The following is a 19,759-nucleotide window of genomic DNA, read 5'->3' as shown; positions in this document are numbered from 1 at the left end:
GACATTTTTAGAATTATCTATCTGAATTTTTTCCTTTCAATGCTCGCTCCCACGTTTCAATCAACAAGTAAGAATATCTTCTTCTTTTTTTTTTTCCTAACTTGGTTTGGAGTTTAAATTATTTTCTTTTTAAAATTCCTCGTTAACGAAAATAGAAAATCATCACCGAGTATAAATTGCAATTTCAATTTCAATTGCACGATTCGATTGAATTTGAAGTCAAAGTATCCCAGTCAAGTTGATTTAAAAAAAAAATTTTTACACATTTTTTTTTTTTTTTAATTAAATCCATTGAGAAGAAGTTGCATGAAAATTTTAGAAACCAGAATGATTTGTCAATTGACATAACCGACGTTCGAATGAATCTGTAGAAACAATTTGCAATGTTCTCAGACTGAGGTGAATTGTAAGAATAATACAACTAATGGTATGTTCTTCTTTCTTCTCATCATTTTTAAACGCCCTTTCGTCTAAATTACAGATCATTGTCATAATCGACAATTGCCAGGTACGTCACGCTAGTGTAATCAATGCTATTGTAATGTCAGCGACAAATGAGTAGGAAAGTCGAGTTACGTTTGCACCAGTAGCGATTAGATAATGTGTGTATGGTTTTGTATCTCGGCGGGATCGTCTAGTCGAGAAGCTTCTAATATCTCTGCTTCTCTTTATCTAAACTTGCCGTAAACGCGATGGAACAGATACACGTACCAACAAATAATTAACTTTCACACGAGTACGCGAGCAAGTGGAAAAGAAGTACCGACACTCTCTTTTCAATTCTTGTCGAGTTTGAATCTCGAATGCTCGCGACTCCTGTAAATCGACTAATGATCCCGACTTTGTCGATCTAGTGAAATAATTTTCCCCTCGTTTGGCATTTAATTTAACGGCTGAACTGAATTCATATTTTTGATAAGAGATTCGACTCGATTGTTATTCGACAAGTCGAATCGTATCGAGCGACGATACAGTGAGGTACACACTGAAAAAGAAAAGAATGTCGATTCTCGTCAAGGATCAAAAAAAAAAAAGTTGCATCCGACCGAATCGATTGATTGATCGATCGATCGATCGAAGACCATTTTGATAACTTTCCCTCGATCGAAAGAATTCCAATGCTCGTACACACCGGAGGAGAGCCCGGTAAAAATACAGGCTTTAATGTTGTTCTAATTCTAAGCTCCATCAACTATATTTACCGAGCCTCTCCCCCCCCCTCCCCCTCCCCCCTTTCATTCATTCCGAGCACGCGATCTCTCGCTATATGAATTAACGCGCGTTTCACGGGCAAACGTTATTTTTGTCGCGCCTATCTTGTGCATCGCGAAATTATATTGCACAGTCACTGTGGATCGTAATTATATCACACTCGTGAATCCGTCGGTTTTTTCACGATCAAATCAAAGTCGATTTCAATACCCCTCCCCTCTTCCGCCCGCTGCTCCGGCTGCGGCCGGCTTCAACACGCGGCGCTCGCCTTTACAAGGACGTTGAACACCAATCGCGATTAACCAATCCGATTACTTTCTGTATTTTATTTTATTTTTTTTTTCCCAGCTGTTGGCTGGGCTCCGAAAATCTTACGATTTTACGAACTGCGTAAAACACGCCTCGTTGTTTTAAATCCGCGAAACCTCGAGGGGAACATGCGTGCGTATAATTGGCAAGTGATTTCCGAGATTTTCGTTTAATTAGACGAAATGTTGATATAGTTAGGTATTCAAATGAAACATTTCCAATTCGATTGAATCTACATAAACAATACGCAATATGGAATAATTTGACTTTTTTTTTTTTATTCAATAATTGGAGCAAAAGATACAGGGCCTTTCAGAAACGGGTGACAAACGTACAAAGTTGTGCGAAAGAAAGAAGGAAACGAATTGATGAAGAGACCTGCGTCTAAAACCTAAATTAAGTATATGTATGTGACTTCGTTCGAAACATAATGATCGAGCCACACTCTACGCAGGATCTGCCAGAACGAAATGCGACGTCGAGCACACTCGAAGCGAAGGGTTAACCCTTTTACTGCCGGCCTCACTCACGCAGATACTTGCGAAAAATTGTCACGGCCGATTTGCCGATTTCTGCTACGAACATCTTTACGAGGAGAAAAATGCCGATTTCCTGGAGGAAAATCTGTATTTATTCTTTTTCAACTGTATTTATGTATCCTTTTAAACTCAAACGATGTAGATGAATTTTTTTGTAGCTCCGAGTTTTATTAATTTAACAATCATTCCCGTCGATTATCATTAACAAAAATTATTAAATAATTTTCATTAATTAATTTATATTATATTATATTATTTTCATTAATTAATTTATATATTATATTATTTTCATTAATTAATTTATATTATATTTATATTATATATATATTAATTAAATAATATATAATAATCAATATTTCAGATGTGGATCATCATCGGCCCGCTGGCAGCGAAAAAAAAAAAAAAAAAAGAAAAAGAGGTTAACACCGTGCCTAACACGTGTACTGGAAATTTTGGGACGTGATAAAGAAGGACGATGATCCAACTTCGGCCGATGTGCTTTTCATCCATGTATTACCACACGATTGCGCGACAAGCGTGAAGTTACGACCAAAGACAAAAATTCCGTCGCGAATTTATCCGCTTGTTTGTTTCGAAAACGGGAAAGATAACGCGAAAGGAATGAATCGTTCATTCAGCCAAAGCCGATCGCACGTTTCTCGCGTTGTGAGAACACCGGCGAATGAGATTATTGGCTATCGGTGTGCGCGATGGGAAAAGAAGGCTCGAGCGAAAAGCAATAGAGGGCCCACCGCCCGCCCGATGCCACTCTTCGCAAGTGACAATAAAGAGAACACTCGCGGGGAGTGAGAGAGAGAGAGAGAGAGAGAGAAGAGGTTGTCGCTCGAGCCTGTCGCCCGATCGAATTCGGTTTATTATACAAGAGCGTAGAACGCGAACCGAGGCGAGGGTCAGCGACCACCACCGCGTATTTCTCTATACACGTCGTATTTTGCACTCGCGTCCACAAGCTATTCCCTTATACCCTGGGCTCTACTATCGCGTCGAGTAGAAGTCTCGCTGACTGTGCATTACGAGCCGCTAGTCTCTCTCTATTCTCTACCCTCTGCTGGAAATAACAATCCTTGGTCAATGGATTTTATAAATTGAATCCCCCCTCCGGTCTATAGGTGTTGACGTGCGCGACGTGAAGTTTGGTTCCAAAATTTCTTCAGTTCCTTCGCCGGTTGTAATTTCTTTCTTACATGGTTCCGCACGTGCGATCTTTTTATACCTTATTTAGTTTCTAGGGTTTGTTACAAGCAGATCCTGCCAATGACTGACACTTTACTTTCACGAGTCGAATTATACCTTTCATTAACGATATCACGTATTGCTTTTGTCCAATGCGTTTTGTAACGGCAAAAAACCTAAATTTGATAGAATCACCTTGAACTTTACGATGGATATTACGCACAGAATCCACAATCTACATTTGACAGTGATAATGATATTGATATCGAAGGAACTATCACACTACCACTTTTTACTAGACGCAAGCCATCTTTACATCGTATTAGGGAAAGTTTCCAGAATTTTGCGAGAATTCTGCGACCGTTAATTACCAAGTACCAACGATCAAACAAATGTCTATTCATGATGGCGTCGTTTCCCTAAATTTCTAACCTAATACAAACTCTACGCGAACTCTATTTTCCACGGACGGTCGTCCCAATGATACACGGTTATCAAACATTGATAACTAACAGAACATTTAGCGCCTGGTTGCAGACATTGTGGCAGTTGTACCAACGCTGCTTTTAATTCTAACGGTAGTGTATACGCAACATAATGCGGATTCTCATGTCTGCCTCTGTGGAAGCTCGATATCAACACCAATACCGACCGATGTTTAGACGGTGACGGTGCTCCAAACATTAAACTAGTTAATTAGGCTAAGTTGCAGATGGGCTACTTCAATTTCGTGCGCCAATTTCGTTACAGGGGGGCAAGGGGAAGGGAGAGGGGGGGGGGGGAGAGAGGCCTCGCTCGTACGAGCTGTGATAACGTGTACTTTATCGCATTGAAAGCGGAGCTCGTCACGCGTACTTACAATTAGTACACAGTGCGACACATTGAACTTTGTCAAACCGTTTCCTTCGCGTAGTTCGTCCGCAACCGGGCAAAACGTTATCTCGATATCGCGGCGAGTTTGATTCGTTCGTCGATCCATCATGCGATTGCGTCGTCGTTCGCAAGGAACGCGCGAGTGAAAAGAAAAAAAACAAATACCCTAGGGACATTTTGGGCAAAATTGTTTCCCTTTCTGTTCAATGCTTGTAACATCCTCTATGTAATATTTACGTATACTCCTCCGTAATAACACCACAAAACATTTGTCTACAAACCAAGGACATGAATATATGTACATAACCTACAAAACATTTCTGCTATCCAATATTCAATGTTACGTGGATCATGATTTTTCGTATATCGTTTATTGTAAATTAATACGCGGTGTAATCGAAAACGTTTACATTTATTCTTTTTTTCTCTCTAATTTAATCCTACATTGGATCTTTTATCGACTCGAATAAATCGTTTCAATAGAAACGCATCATTTTGGAAACTCCTCTTACTGGAAAGGACATGAGAAAAGAAACTAGAGGTTGACCCGATTGTTTGAAAGCATATGTTAAAAAAATGTAAGAAGACGATTTTTATAAGAACATTACACGTTGTTTCAGTAAATTTTTAATTTAACTATTATATAGAGTACGAATTTTGGTAATGAACAAATGAATTGAGGAAAAATTACGCAACAGATTTTTTAAACTTAAGAATCGTATGATCAATCAAATCGAAGGTAAGAGATGCAAAAAAATAAAAAAAAAACTAGAAGAAAAAGTAAGAAAAATGAAAAGAAGTATTATGCTAATTATACGTATTCCAATGAGCCAATTTGTAGAAATTGCCACGATACGTATTAAGTAATTTTTCTTCTTGCAAAATTTCAAATCAAACTGATTCTGGTCATCTAGATATCTTTACGAAATTTTTCAAAATCTTTTTGTACAATTCAAACGAGCGAAATTCGCGCGGAATTGACATAAACGTTAATCTCGATAAACTCACCGACTCGAAATGAGCTCGATCAGTAGAACATCTCGACAACCCGTTAGCCAATCGATCGATCTTCTTGCGCGCACTGAATCGATATCAAAACAAAGATGGCGAGAGATCGCGCACTCTTCACAAATGTTGTTATCACAATGTAATTGGAGGATCCCCGCTTAGGCACTCGATCGTACAACGTTTCAAAAACTCGTGTATGTCTGTTATTTGTATCAAAATTCCATTCGCGTCTGGCTAAAAATTTGGATTCGTAAATCGCGTTATGATCATAGATGGAGAGACAGAGACAGATAGAGATATACAAGATAGATAGATAAATAGGTAGATAAATAGAGAGAAAGACGTATTATTCAAACGATATAATATTTGCTTTCAAATCCATTTCCCGTCTAGACAAAACTAGAGAAAATTCGCGGAATAGCCTGCATCAATCACAAAAACAGTTTGCCTCGTTTTTTCAAGTTTTTTGAAAACTAGCCAGCATCTGATATACATTTGTACGTGTACATACAAAGACACATATATGTAAGAAATATATGTATGTAATGGCGTGTATGTTTGTATATACGTATGAGCGTGTGTGTGCACATATGCATGTACATACACACGTATGTATGTGTATATATATATATATATATATATATATATATATATATATATATGTATGCACGTATAATACACGTAGCTACATACGAGTGAGAAAATACAATTATCGAGAGGTTAGCCTAGTCAAAGGTACGAGGAGAAAAGCTCGTTCTCCAGAACGGACGTCAATGGTCCCACGATCGATATCTCCCCACTAACACCCTTGCAAAAGGTACAACTTTAAGATCAAAACAAAACTTCTTTCCAAACCGATTACGCAGAAATAACACACGAGACTTTGGCACGTACATTAACTTGCACTTGTTCTTTTTTTCTCTGGCAATTCGATCAACCACGCGTCACTTGGTTCGCACGCTGAATTTCATCTGGGATTCGTCAAACATCGACAAGCGAGTCAATCAACATATCCCATTCGATAACGATAATGTTATGTACACGAACACAACAACTGTAACTGATCGTTTCTTCTTCGTCTTCACGCACAATCCTCGTCTCTTTCTTTCTTTCTTTCTTTCTTTTTTTTTTCTTTCTTCGTTTTGCGTGTCTCTCGATATATGAATATATATGTATGTATGTATATATCGGTGATATATCGATATATATATATATATATATATATATATATATATATTTCTCCTTGCGAGCTCTCTCTGGTCACACTTTTACAAGCTCCGAGTCAGTCTTGCCGTGTTCGTTAAACGTAATACAACCGCGGTCACCGACGACGATAAACGATTCTTCCAAGGATCCAGCTAACCAGGAAGCTAGGTTAGCTAGGTTAGAATTATCCTGGTTGACTAGAAACGATGACTAGAAACGCGCGTCCGTGTCTTAAAATATATTTTTCTTTTCTTTTCTTTTCTTTTTTTTTTCACGTGCGGCAAACCGTCGATTCGCACACTGTGCCTCCCGTAGAAGATTCAAATTTAGAAGCGTCGTATCGGACGGTAAAAAAGCGGGCCGCGCGCGCCTCGACCAGTTCGCGGTCGAGCCTGAAATAAAGATTTGAGGAAGTCGCGTGGAGAGCACGGGAACGAAAGAAAGAGAGACAGAGAGAGAGAGAAAGAGAGAAAGAGGGTGAATGGAGAGGAGGAGGGAGGGCCTGGCCGTGTTGCACATACCAGTCAGTCCACCTCGCCTCTGAAGTTTGCCTCGGCACGCCGAGTTAACGTCGACGAGGTTCGACCGTTGATTGGCTCTCGCGGAGACCAACGTCAGACGCCGACCCGCCAATTGCGCGTCGTCGTACGCGCCGCGCATGCGCACAACCTCCAGCCTCGACGATCGCGCTGACATTCCAGCTTCGACCGCGCATTGAACGACGTTCACTTCGGTTTTGTGTAATAATTTTCAACTGTCAATTAATCCTCTTCTCTTTCCTTTTTTTCTCTCTTTCTTCTCTATTCAATATTTACATCGAGTCTTTCGATTATTTTCACAGACGAATTTCGATATTTTGGAAAATTAAGTAATCTCGATCAAAAATAGAAGAGGAATTTTTTTTCTTATCGGGAAAGCTACGTGTTTCCTTTTGCGTCTTTTCTCAGCTGTTCGTGTTTCTCCCCAATGTCGGAACATATTTCAGATTCGATCTCCTTTCGTTTCGTTTTTCACACCGAGGTTTCCTTCAAAATGTTAGAGGTCGTCCCGTTCAACGAAGCAAGAGCGAGACTTGCAAACGAGAGTTTACGAATCACGGCAAAGTCAGAAACTAGATAAAGCACAAAAGACGGTAAAAATTGACGAAACGTAACGTAAGGCATTAGAGAGGAAACGAAACGCTCGAGCGTTTATAAATATACATATGTGATGCGATGAAAAATGATCAATCTTTTCATGTTACAGACATTGTTAATAAAGATGTAAATTTCAACAGACGGAGCTTTCGAAGCATCAATGCACGATAGAATAGTTTAAACGTAAAGAATTTTAAAATAAAACAACTTACACGTAACATCTATACCTATATTTTCTCGAGATTACAAGAAAATAATCGAAATATTACCAGCCATTCATAAACGGTTCTGCCATAATAGTTAGTCGGTACCGTGAATTATAACTGTGAAAGTTCAAACAGCCACGCGTAAAAATGGCATCTTTACACTTTATTAATATTTCGCCGGCCAGAAATAAACCGGCGCGGTTAAAGAATTTAACAAACGTTTTCTACATTGTGTCATTTGCGGCACTCGAAGCGTACGTTGGAGCTCTATAAACGTGCGAGCAAGTACACGTTTGCTGAACTAGGATTATCGATCGATATACGCGTGTCCTATCGATCGTTCGAATAACAAATCGAAGTCGAATATTTCTATTGAGCGAGAAAAAGATGCTCTATTGAGTAAACTGTCGTAATTAAGAACGATATATTCTGACTTTAATTATCCGCAAATCGATCTCGATTCGACTCGACTTTAATATAAAATGATCTAAATTTCATGATCTGTACGTCATAGAAATTTGATTTATAGATTCAAGCCCCGGGCACAAGATCCTTGGATCATTGAGTATGAGATCATGTACATAGACACGACGACACTGTGCATAATGGGAACGTCGCTTTTACGTGTCGATAGCTCGGCACGAGTACAGTACCAGTAAGTATAATGTCACAGCAGAACTATCAATGCAGCTATCTACGTACATTGCGTTACATGTACGTTAGTCTCGTTTATTCTCCGCCTAATCCGTTACACAGGTACACGACACGAAAATTTTTAATCGTACGCGTCTACTCGTAACACGATGTGTATTAACATTTCTTAAATATTCATCGAGTACGCTAACTGTCAAAGTCATTAACGAGACAATCATTTGGATATGTTTATATCTGTCTAGAAATTTCCATAGATGTCGTTACGTAGATCTCCGTCGTTTTTATTAATCAGTTCTTTGCTTGTGTTGTCTAATATAAGGTTATGTTAATCGTTGCCTGTGATGGCCGGTTGCACGCAGCACGAGAGGAGAGAATACGATACTTTTTATCGTGACAAATGAAACATTAGGAGAAAAATGTGGACGCTGGTCGATCGGTATCCGAAAATTGACAGGACGACTGATGGAATATGATGCAGCGAATACGACGAATTATGGGGTTAGACAAACAGAGGCAACGGGTACACTACCGGTAAACTCTCGAAAATCCAACTAGATAAATATTAAACGAGCCGAGACGTTTGCGATGGCTGCTAGCGACTAGCTTCTATCAGTTATTCGCGAATCATCCGACAGCCGTGCAAAATGAAATTGAATCGAGACAGAGAGAGGGAGAGAGCCACATCCAAGTCATGTGAACGCTTCCAAAACCTGGTTATATAACATTTCGAATCGATCTCCGATATGTGTTAGGCAATGATTTAAGAAAATGGCAATTGTCGCGTTCGAGTGACAACTGAATTTCAGCATTTTCATTTCATTATGCTAATGAAATATGGTGGCTACGTGTAATTCGAGCAATCGTAGAAGATGGATGTAAAATATTAACAAGACGAGTTGAATTTAATCGGACGATAAAAATGGACAATTTCACGCAGATTTGGATACATTTGGAGGGTAAATTTAATGAGTAAAAGGTGTAACAGCCCTGGAGGCGTAGAATATTCTTATTCTAACGCGCTTTTAAAATCTTTGAAAATTATTCAACGAATCGAATGAAACAGTTAGTAGCGATTAAATAATGAACTTAGCTCGACCGAGAGGATTATTTTCTTGGAGGAATGAGTTCATCGTGGAGGGTACACGCGATCGTCACAGTGACCGGAATTTCGGGCGAAATGAGGGAAAAAGAGGGAAGGAAAATCAATTGACGCGAACAATCGTAATCTCGTCGAACTGCGTGCACCGCGATGAAATTAAAGACGATTGGCAACACATGCCTTTACCAAAATTCCTCGATGTAACGATGAATTCTAAGGGGATTTCGTTGATTATAGAAACGAACGATTAACAAAAGTCTCAGAAAATCATTGTAACGAAACCGTTGTGACAATTGGCCATCGATAGCGAGTGTCGCAGCGCTGAATTTCAAGTTCCCTCTGGAAACTAATATAGAAACAGCGAGTGAAAATAGAGACACTCGTTTTAAGAGAGAAAGAGAGAAAGAGAGAGAGAGGGAGAGAAGAGGAGGAGGAAAGAAAAGCAAAGACCATCTATAAGACTGACAGGGTAAAAACGTCCTGTCGAATCATCTTTGTGCGCGAAAAAAGCTCACGAGCAAGAGCTAGGCAATGCCTGTCGATATTTAACGAATTATCCCAGGTGCGGGTAAATATAAATCTACTCCAGGTCGGATCGTATGTATTATGCATGAGCTGCAATGTAGCTGTCCCCCTACAGAGGTCGGATAACCTAACCCGTCGAGAGAGCCGGCGAGTGTTCAATATATCCTAGCCTATCGATCTCGTCGACCGAGCGCGAAAAGACGCGAGAAACGGGATAGCGGATAAGTAATTAATATTCTCCGGATGTGGATAACGATAAGCGAGTTAGCAATATTATAGATTGTACGTTGTAGACTGTAGACTGTAGACTGTAGACCGTGGACTATGGACCGTAGATCGTAGATCGTAGTAAATAGGTAGAGGAGAGCGAGACAGCAGGCAATTTCGATGCACGCGTCTCTCTGCTCGTCTCGTGGTATTTACTCTTGACCCAAAGAGAAGGCGACGCGCGCCATTTTTGACAGATAGCTATACACAAGCATCGAACTTTTGAATTGTAATGTTTTTTGCAGGAAACTTGTGTACTGAGCGCGCCGACAGAATAAAATAAAAATATCAAATTTCTTTAGACTCTAAATCGAGGTGCCAACGTCCGATCGTTGTTTCATCAGAATTCAATTTTTCAGGTAATAAAGACTTTTCCACAAGATCGAGTTGAACGTGAAATTATTGAAAATGCTAGAGTCGTTTTGTTTACGAGAAATATGCGGCTGCAAGAAAGAACCAGCCAACCAGATAGGATTAACTCTTTTCAGACCGAACGCGGTGTTATTGCGTTTGATGACGTGTAAAGATGTTTAACTGTTGTAGAGAAGACAGTGTTGTTGCAGCGAGTTGGCTGATCGATGGCAATTGTGGCTGTGCAACAATGGCAGATGTCAAATTGTCGGATGATCTCCGTTGAACGCGGAACGTAAGCTACTTTTGTGCGAAGACACGCCGATATACATTATGCATTCTAGAGCGTGCAAGTTTACGCGAGATGCTTTCGAGAGGTTTGCATTACAAAAATACCTTGCTCGAACCGCTTGAAACTCTGGATAACTCGCCGCTGGCTACGCAACTTTTAAACGTTCGCGTAATATCCGCCGGTAATATGCGAGATTTTGTTTCTTCTCGATCGCAAGAAAAAAAAAAAAAAATGATCGAGAACCTCCGATATATATTCATCCAACGTTACGCCGATATTACGATAGATGCGCACGCAGATACATTCTCGTAAAGAGATTTCTACAATGCCGACCTTAACTAAAAAGTCACGTGATTAGCGATCGCTTTCTCGTTCTTCTTCTTTCCCTCCTTTTCTAACCTTCCTACGTAACTTTGCGAATTGAACGCGAGAGTGGATTCGACGAGTGTAACGGCAATTAGGTGCCGCAACCTATCTACGGAAGATGGTCCAGCAAGGTGGAGAGATAATTTTGTGGCGAAGACAGAGAGACGCGGCGAGGTAACGCAAACACAAAGACGAGGAGAGGAGACGGAGAGAGACGGAGAAAGCCGGAGAGAGCGTTTCCATTTCATCGATTGCCCGCGTCGCGACTCGATGGGACGGAACGTGTATCGGGTAAACGTCAGCGTGGCAAGTTGCGCGGCCGGAATAATCGGCCCGCTGAAACGTAGTTAATCATAATGCCGATTATTTCGCGGATTAGTTTGCAGGAACCGACGTCTATTTCCGTTTCACCGTCCGTCTCGTTTCTGTCATTCCCGATGCGATTCTATTTGCGCGAGGATCGACCGGGTCACACGGTTAAGCGTCGTTCATCCGATAATGAAGATGGACTTCTCGAGATTTTCCAGCAGAATTTAATATCGGATTGAACGTCGGCACCGATCCCGTCCCGCCGACGAGCATCGGGAATCGGATCCACCAATTCGGATCCGAAACGTTTCCAACGGCGTTTCGACGACGCCGCTTCCCGATCGATCGAGAATGACGGTTTTTCGTACACGTGAGATTTCCAACATGGCCGACAGCCTGTTTCTAAAACGAACGAGGTTTGCAGGTTAGAAGCATCTGTCGGATGGTCGGTTATTAACTAACAATATATACCTAACTAAAAAATTGACCAGTTTAGAGCAGATTCCGATTTGTATGAAATTTCGTTGCGAATTTCGATACACAAGGTAAATAGAAAAAAAAAGGATAAATGACAGGATCTAGCGATAAAGTTTGTATAACCTATAACTTTGAAACTATTAATTTTTCGACCCATGTTTATTAGAACAGTTTTTCATGTTTCGACGAGTAGTATCTACCCTGAAAGTTACGAACCCTTTTTTCTATTCATAAATCAGTGCATATCAGTGACAGAACAAGAGGGGGAGGGAAAAAATATTAAATTTGATACTGGATACGTAGGAAACGTTCGATCGTGTAATTAAAGGATTTCGTTTGGATAAGCAAATTTAGAATAAGCCGTGTGACTAATGGCAGACTGCACATTCCTCGCTAAAGTTTATTTATAGGTTATGTAAGAGGGCAATAAGACATTTTAACGGCGAACTGACCGGTGGTGCGTGGTATAACGGACTATTGGTGCACGATGCACGGTGCACAGGCATAAATTCACGGATGATTACTAACGGGGGTCCTTAATTACGAAAGGGTTAACAACAAACGGTTCTCTGTCGTCGTGGGTCGCGCGTACATTGGATTTTTTTCATTCGGACCTGTTAACACTGGAAACTGTACCAAAATGGCCAATTTATAATTTTATAAACAGCGTGAAACAGCGTACTTTGAAATATTTCAATCATTTTTCATAAAATATCGAAATAAAAGGGTGATATTACAAAGTTTCTCTATTTTTTTTTTTTGACTTCCAATGTCTCTGATGCTTTGAAATTTTATGCTTTCATACTCTGCTACTATTATTATCTCAAATCAAACAGTTTGAAAACTTTTTGGCAACCAATTGACAACGCATTGAATTCAGAAAATTTTTATAGGAAAGCGAGAGACGCCACTTGCCGCGTTCGCATGACCAACGTGTAAATTTACATAAATATCTGCATACGGACGTGGTATACTTAAAGGTTATCGTTTTGTAAATCGATAATGATTTATCGTTATATTTTGACAAGATAGTCGCGGATGTATCGACAGGTATAAATATCCTTCAGTGAGAAAATCGCGCGACGGCGCAATTGAAATTCAAGATGGAAAATCCGTTCGCGACGTTTTTCGTTTCGCTCGGTTATTTCTATCCGACGGTTAAACGTCGTTCAACGGAAAAACATATTTAATCGAACCAATTATGTAAATCAGCTCTATTAGTTTAACTTGCTTTTAACTGTAGATAATGCGCTATTTACATACTTGTCTATGTATTTGTTTGCTTGCTAATGGAAACGATTTTCCATAGGTATATATTTGTGCAAGCAGCATATCACAATGATGGCGATGACGATGACGATAATCACAACAACAACAACAATTGGAGAGAAAAATAAAATTCTTACGTAAAAGTCTTTCAGTTCTAACACAATTGTGGTTTGTTTGAACTTCAAAATTCAAAATTATTATGTAATTACAAAGTTGTCATTTTTAGGTGATTATCCGGTGCTTTGCAAACTAAATTCTGCTCGCCAAGAGAATACCAAGCACGAAATTAAATAGTACGTTAGTTATTATTGGAAAAACAACAACACTCGCTTCAATCTTAACAAGTAACACGGTCGCAGAGAAATTGTACGTTTTCTGGAAATTGGACAAAATTTCAGAAGAGAAAAAAATGTTCATTGATGCAAATCTACTTGATGTTTCATACGTAGTAACAAAAAAATTTCATAATTACACGCCTGTGACAATTGGTTGTAGTTTTTAACGTAGTTGGTTGTTGTTACACGCACGTACGAAAAGAGAATTTCCCACAACCTTAATAATGTTTGGCTCGTTGACTACTATACGTACGAATATAACACTTGCTATGAATTAACTATCCAGTTATCGTCAATTACACATTGTCAACAATCAATTACAAAATTTCTATGGCCAAATGAAAATTTATGATACCTAATTAATCGAACAAATTTACTGCTTTCAGTTCTAACATTGACCTGCAATATTCCAACCTAACTGTAATCGAGCGAGCTATACTCTTACAACAATGATTCAATCTCTCATAAGAGTTATTTCGATAATTTATTTTTACAAGCAAATTGGTGGCAGGATAATTAATGACTATCAATTGTACAGGATGGGCTAAAAGTTTCTTTTCAACTATTTCCTCTTTTTCAATGTAAAACCGTCAAAATTTTTGTTAACTTTAAATTAGATTTAAGTTCAAAACGTGATTTCTTCGTCGTGTTTTAAGAGTCTATAAAAAAAAAAAGAGAAAATATTTTTCAAATTTTAGTAGGATTTATTTTAGTGGAAAGTGATTTTTACTTGCAGGAAATGGATTTTTGGCCCGCCAAAAGTACAACTACTGTGCCAAAGGACAACTGTGGACAACAGAAGATTCAATGATTTCAATGAGAATTCAACGACGAAGGATAAGGGCAAGAATAAGAACGATCTCGCGCATAGGATGCAACGATGTTCGATCGAGTCGGATAACACCGTTGAAAAAGCGTGCTCCGGAGAAAGCGGGGAAAAAGCGAGGAAAAAGGGAACGGTTAACTAGACGCGGATACCTTAGAGCACTGTGTAAAAGGGATGTCGGCCCTCGTGATCTCCTTTTGCTCGGCGGTGCGAAGGAAAAACAATACACGTAACAAATACCTTTGGAGAGCCGCGATCAATAGCAATATCGGGACACACGCTGTGCCGATATGTGGTACAGTGGTATATCCTATCCTCTTGGATATATACCTGCGAACATCACCCGGCGCCACTTTCCCTTCGTCATCTGCTTTTACCGTTTATAACCAATTATTATAATAATCTTTCGCGATTTCCTTCCGTCGTTTGCTGGACGAAAGAACAAAACGCGACGTGATGTATTAGTTTCAATTCTAAAATCACCGTACACGTACAACTCTTTCGAATGAGAATCTGGCATTCTGACGAAACACGCGTGTTTCATATTCTCTAAACGCTTTTGAGCTGATATCGAGTTAATATTTATTATAATATAAATTAATATTTCAGCGAGAGTCGAAGACCGAGGGCAAACGATAAGCAACGACCGATGGTGGGAAAATGGTGGGAAAAAATGAGTGAAAGAGATGTGAAACAGACTGAAGAAAGGCGCGGAAGAAGACTCGCGTACATCCATCGTGTACATGGACGGATAAACTCGTGAGAGATCTGGCTAACGACGACGAGACGTTTCGTCAGGGGTAACGTCCGACGAAAGGCTAGCCCCCTTCTCGTACAAAGAGAAAAGAGCGTGCGGGGAGTATGGAGTAGGGAAATACCAGGTGGCGGCCAAGCCGTATCTATCTCGTAGTCTCTCGTAGGGGCGAAAGGAAAGAAATTGTTTCAGAGTCTTTCGACTAGTAGGAAAAGAAGGCGACGGTGAGACGGGTGCTCTGTCCCTCGAACGTGCATGACGGCGACGTGCCACGTACGCGTCACGACCCACACAACACATTCGTGGTCCAGGCGTCGCGCGGCGTCTGTTGCCCCGTATACCGGATATCCGCTCATCCTGCCACCGCCGAAGAAACATCTTGCCTTCCGAGACGAGAGAGACGACGCTGGAAAATCTCTCCCCGGCCCGTTCTCTTCGCTACAAAGTGCCACAACACGTGTCCCGATGTGTTCGAATATATACATACGTGCATGTAGGCCTTCCGATAAATATACTCGCCACTCGGTCTCTATTAAGCCTTGATAAATGAATTTAGGTTAGGTTTTAATGATTTTCCATTCGTGCGGCGTGGCACCGCTTGAAACGTTGCTGCGCGATTGGTCCTTCAATTGGATCTCGTTCGATTCTACGTGCACGACGTGTAAAAGTAATGTATCTGTAATGTATCTGTCCGCGTGTAATTTTATTTTCACCCCCCCCCCCAACATCTTTCAAATGTTGTTTGAAATTTTGTAACGATCAACAAAGAGCATAATTGTTCGTTGGGCCAGTAACAGTGGAAAAATTGCGAATCGTTTGAACTGATGTAACTTTGCAAAGAAAGATCACACGGTGATCCATTTGGTCTTGTTTTAAAGAGCGAAGCTTTTCTTCTTTTAACAGTCGCGAGACTGTGAACACACGTTTTTCTTCGAGAATTGTAAAAGTATTAAAAATTTCTTTTTCCGCGACCGGGTGCACCATCGTTTTGAAGATTAGAGTTTCTCCCACAATATTTTTCTTTACTGTTTCATTGAACATTGAATGTTGGAGTTAAACGGCGAAAAATGTGAAAATTTTAAGGCTCCAAATTCAATAATACGATATTATAATTATATAATGTAAAGTAAGCGAGATAATTTCAAGAGATAATTTTACAAACTTTCTACTGGATTTTAGGAAATTTCAGAAATGGAAGCTCCCATAAATGTGTAATGCTCGGGCAAATTCGGAATTCGAGGAACGTTGAAAAATGAATGAATGTAAATGAATTTCTCTCTTTGGATGTGGGCCACGCAAAGATCTAGTCAATCACAATTATAAAACGGTAATTGAGTTTTTATGAACACATAATAGAAATGTCATCGTTCCTTCACTTAACCATCACCAGATGTGATGCAAAGGGAAGCGACGAATAACGCAAGGGAGAAATGATATTTTTAACAAAAAGCTAAAGGAAATAATAATTATTCCGATCGAAGATGATGATTACTTTGCTCCTCTGAAGGAACGAGCGGTGATGATTATTCCCTCTAAAGAATTGTGAAAAAAAAAAAAAAAACGATAGAGGCACGAGAAGTAACGAGAGAGTGTAAAGGAATAATAACAGAATGAAAAGCCTGCTAACAGTGTGGAAAAAAGAAAAAAAGAGAAAAGAAAAGAAAAGAAAAGAAAGGAAGAAAGAAAGAATAGAAAAATGAAACTCTAGAACGAATTTTCAGCGGGTTCATCGTTTGAAACGAGACGAAAATCCGTGGGCAAAGGCACCACCAACAGTTGCCATTTAACCGAGAGGCACGTGTGATTTGCGCACTTGGCACGCGACCAAAAGCCAGAGAGAATGAGACCAAACTCCGGAGATGACGTCACTCGGGTGACTAGTATCCACTCTGCGCGTCGTGCCTACTTACTGCCTGCGTACGAACGCCGAAAGATGGAAAAGATCGAAAAGGCTTGGAGAGACCGAGGGAAATAATCTCCGAGAGAGCGAGAATCGTTTCCCCTGTACACGTTTCGGCGGCCAACAATCGCGCGAGGCACGCGCTTTCATCGGCAACGAGGGGGAGCAACAGGTTCCACTCTCTCTTTTACTTGTACGATTCCATCGAGGAAACGAAGCCCCGTCGACTCGCGACGAAAGCTCGGCGTATCAACCGTTTCCTCGATCGGAACGATTAACAGCCGCTTATCCGCCGATCCGAGCCTCTTCTACGCGTAAATCGCACCGTACGTGTTTCGTAACTGAGTTTCAATTCGTTTCAAACACGTTCACGTAGTTTTAATGTTTTAGCGCTGTATGATATGATATAGTATGGTATAATAATAATAGTAACAACGTATAGTATAATATATAGTATCATATAGTATGGTATAATAGTATAATATATATGATGTATATAGGGTAGTATAATATATAGGATGTATATATATAGTATTAGTATAGTATACTAATACGATATATATATATATATATAGTATTATGTATAGTATACTAATACTATATATATATAGTATTATGTATAGTATAATATATAGTATCATATAGTATGGTATACTATACTAATACTATATATATATACACATCCTATATATTGTACTACTATACTACCCTACACATAATACTATATATATTACATCATATATATTATACTGTTATACTAATACTAATATGGTATAATAGTATACTATATATGATGTATATATAGTATTATGTATAGTGTAGTATAGTAATATTATGTGTATATATAGTATAACAGTATAATATATATGATTTATATATAGTATTATGTGTAAGGTAGTATAGTATATAATATATAGGATAGTATACTATAGTATACTATATATATATATAGTATAGTATACTAATACTATATATATAGTATTAGTATATATATATAGTATTAGTGTAGGGTAGTATAGTAGTATATTATATAGGATAGTATACTATAGTAATAATATTATGTATAGTATAATACATTATAATACTAATAATATTATTTATAGTATAATACAGTATAGTAGTATAATATGCAGGGTGTATAATGTCACGTGCAACTGAACTATCAGATTGCCCAAAAAGTAATTGCGTTTGTTTCTTTCTTTCGTGTGTGTGTGCGTGTGTGTGCAAATGAAAGGCGAATTTTTAGGCGAAAGATAATATTGAAATTTTTATGAAATCTTCGAAGTCCACATCTTTTAAAATGTACGTGAAAAAGAGTCAGTTTTAATTCCGAAGGTGTCTGATTTCTCGACGAAAACAGCGAAGGAAGAAAAAGCGCCGTTTACCACGAACTTGTATAAAAATTGGAGAGTCGGGGTGAGGCACAGTGCGAAGAGAATCTCCTCTGGCCAAAATCGAAATGAACTCTCAGCTCTCTTTGTACGCTCTGTTCTCTCACCTAAATGAATAAAAGAAGCAACGAGAGAATTTCGAGAATTCCTTTCTCGTCGAGCCGGAACCTTTTCTTCGAAGAAAGTTGCTCTGTGCCGAGTGCGCCTTTAAAAGGGGGTGAAAACCCGTCGATCGTGATAACACAGTTTCAACGTACATCAGTGACGAGCTACAAATTGATTCTTCATTCACTCTTCTATGCTCGTGTATGCGAACGAACGAACGAACGAAGGAACGAACGAACGAACGAACGAACGAAGGAAGGAAGGAACGAACGAGCGCGTGAGCGCATCAGGCAAAGTTACCCTGAAATAACTCTCGCAGATTATGCGAGGTGAAAGAGGATAAAACGCCTGTAAAGAGGCTAGTGAAAGTGCGAACTAATTTAACGTGTAAACTACTCTTGGCCTTTAACAACATTAATCTTCGTCTTCATACGAAATCCGATCGATTTTTTCCTTTCTCTCCTTTTTTTTCTCTTCTGCCTTCTTTCGCCTTGATTTAGAATTGCGCTCGACTGTCCCGCTCTAAGTAGACATATAATAATAGATAATATAGATAATAATGCAAATACAATTATAACGAATGTAGAGATACACTTGTACGATATACAGGGTGTTTCGTAACCCACTTCGGGAGCTGATTGTACGCCTAAAAATAATGAAAAAAAGTCATACAAATATATACGTCCTATCTGCCTTCGTTTATGAGATATAATGAATTTTATAAACAGAGCAAACTCTAGTAAGCTAGTTTTACCAGGGATGGTACGTTCAATTTTCATAATAATCGTAACTGGGATGAAGAAAACCCACGTGTTATTGTGCATCCAAGACATCAACACCAGTTTAGTTGAAACGTATGGGCAGGAATAATTGATAAATTTTTAATTGGACCTTTTTCTCTTGATGGGAAACTAACAGGCACAAAGTACGTTGATTTTTCGAGCACGCGTTTACACGAAATATTAGAGGAAGTTCCAAGTCGATATTAGATTATTCGTATGCGGTTTATGCATGATGGAGCTTCGCCGCATTTTAGCCGAGTGGCTAGGCAATTTTTAAATCAACACTTTGCAAGTAAATGGATTGGTCGTGGAGGTCCTGTTGCATGGCCTGCTCGTTCTCCGGATTTGAATCCATTAGATTTTCATTTGCGGGG

General features: G+C 39.3%; 1 protein-coding gene and 1 long non-coding RNA gene across 13 annotated transcripts in view; one reads left to right on the top strand and one right to left on the bottom strand.

The window, feature by feature from the left end:
• LOC122528592 (myocyte-specific enhancer factor 2) overlaps positions 1-19,759 on the bottom strand; it is a 39,279-nt gene that overhangs the window by 12,392 nt on the left and 7,128 nt on the right. For 3 of the 12 annotated variants that reach the window (XM_043653893.1, XM_043653894.1, XM_043653895.1), the window contains exons 1-2: positions 5,829-6,287; positions 5,136-5,369 (exon numbers count right to left, since the gene is read on the bottom strand). The exons of 3 other annotated variants lie outside the window; for them this stretch is intronic. The gene's annotated coding sequence lies outside the window, so the exon portion shown is untranslated. Of the gene's footprint in view, positions 1-5,135; positions 5,370-5,828; positions 6,288-19,759 lie in introns of those variants that run through there. 6 more of the 12 variants (XM_043653891.1, XM_043653882.1, XM_043653884.1 and 3 more) reach the window with 6 other exon arrangements.
• Positions 14,353-16,805, top strand: LOC122528595. Its single transcript, XR_006306615.1, has 2 exons — positions 14,353-16,534; positions 16,715-16,805. It is a non-coding gene; the product is annotated as an uncharacterized LOC122528595 (long non-coding RNA).

Source organism: Frieseomelitta varia, unplaced genomic scaffold (genome assembly GCF_011392965.1).
Source record: "Frieseomelitta varia isolate USP_RPSP 00005682 unplaced genomic scaffold, Fvar_1.2 scaffold_253, whole genome shotgun sequence".
NCBI lineage: Eukaryota > Metazoa > Arthropoda > Insecta > Hymenoptera > Apidae > Frieseomelitta > Frieseomelitta varia.
This window is presented reverse-complemented; position numbering and strand designations above follow the sequence as displayed.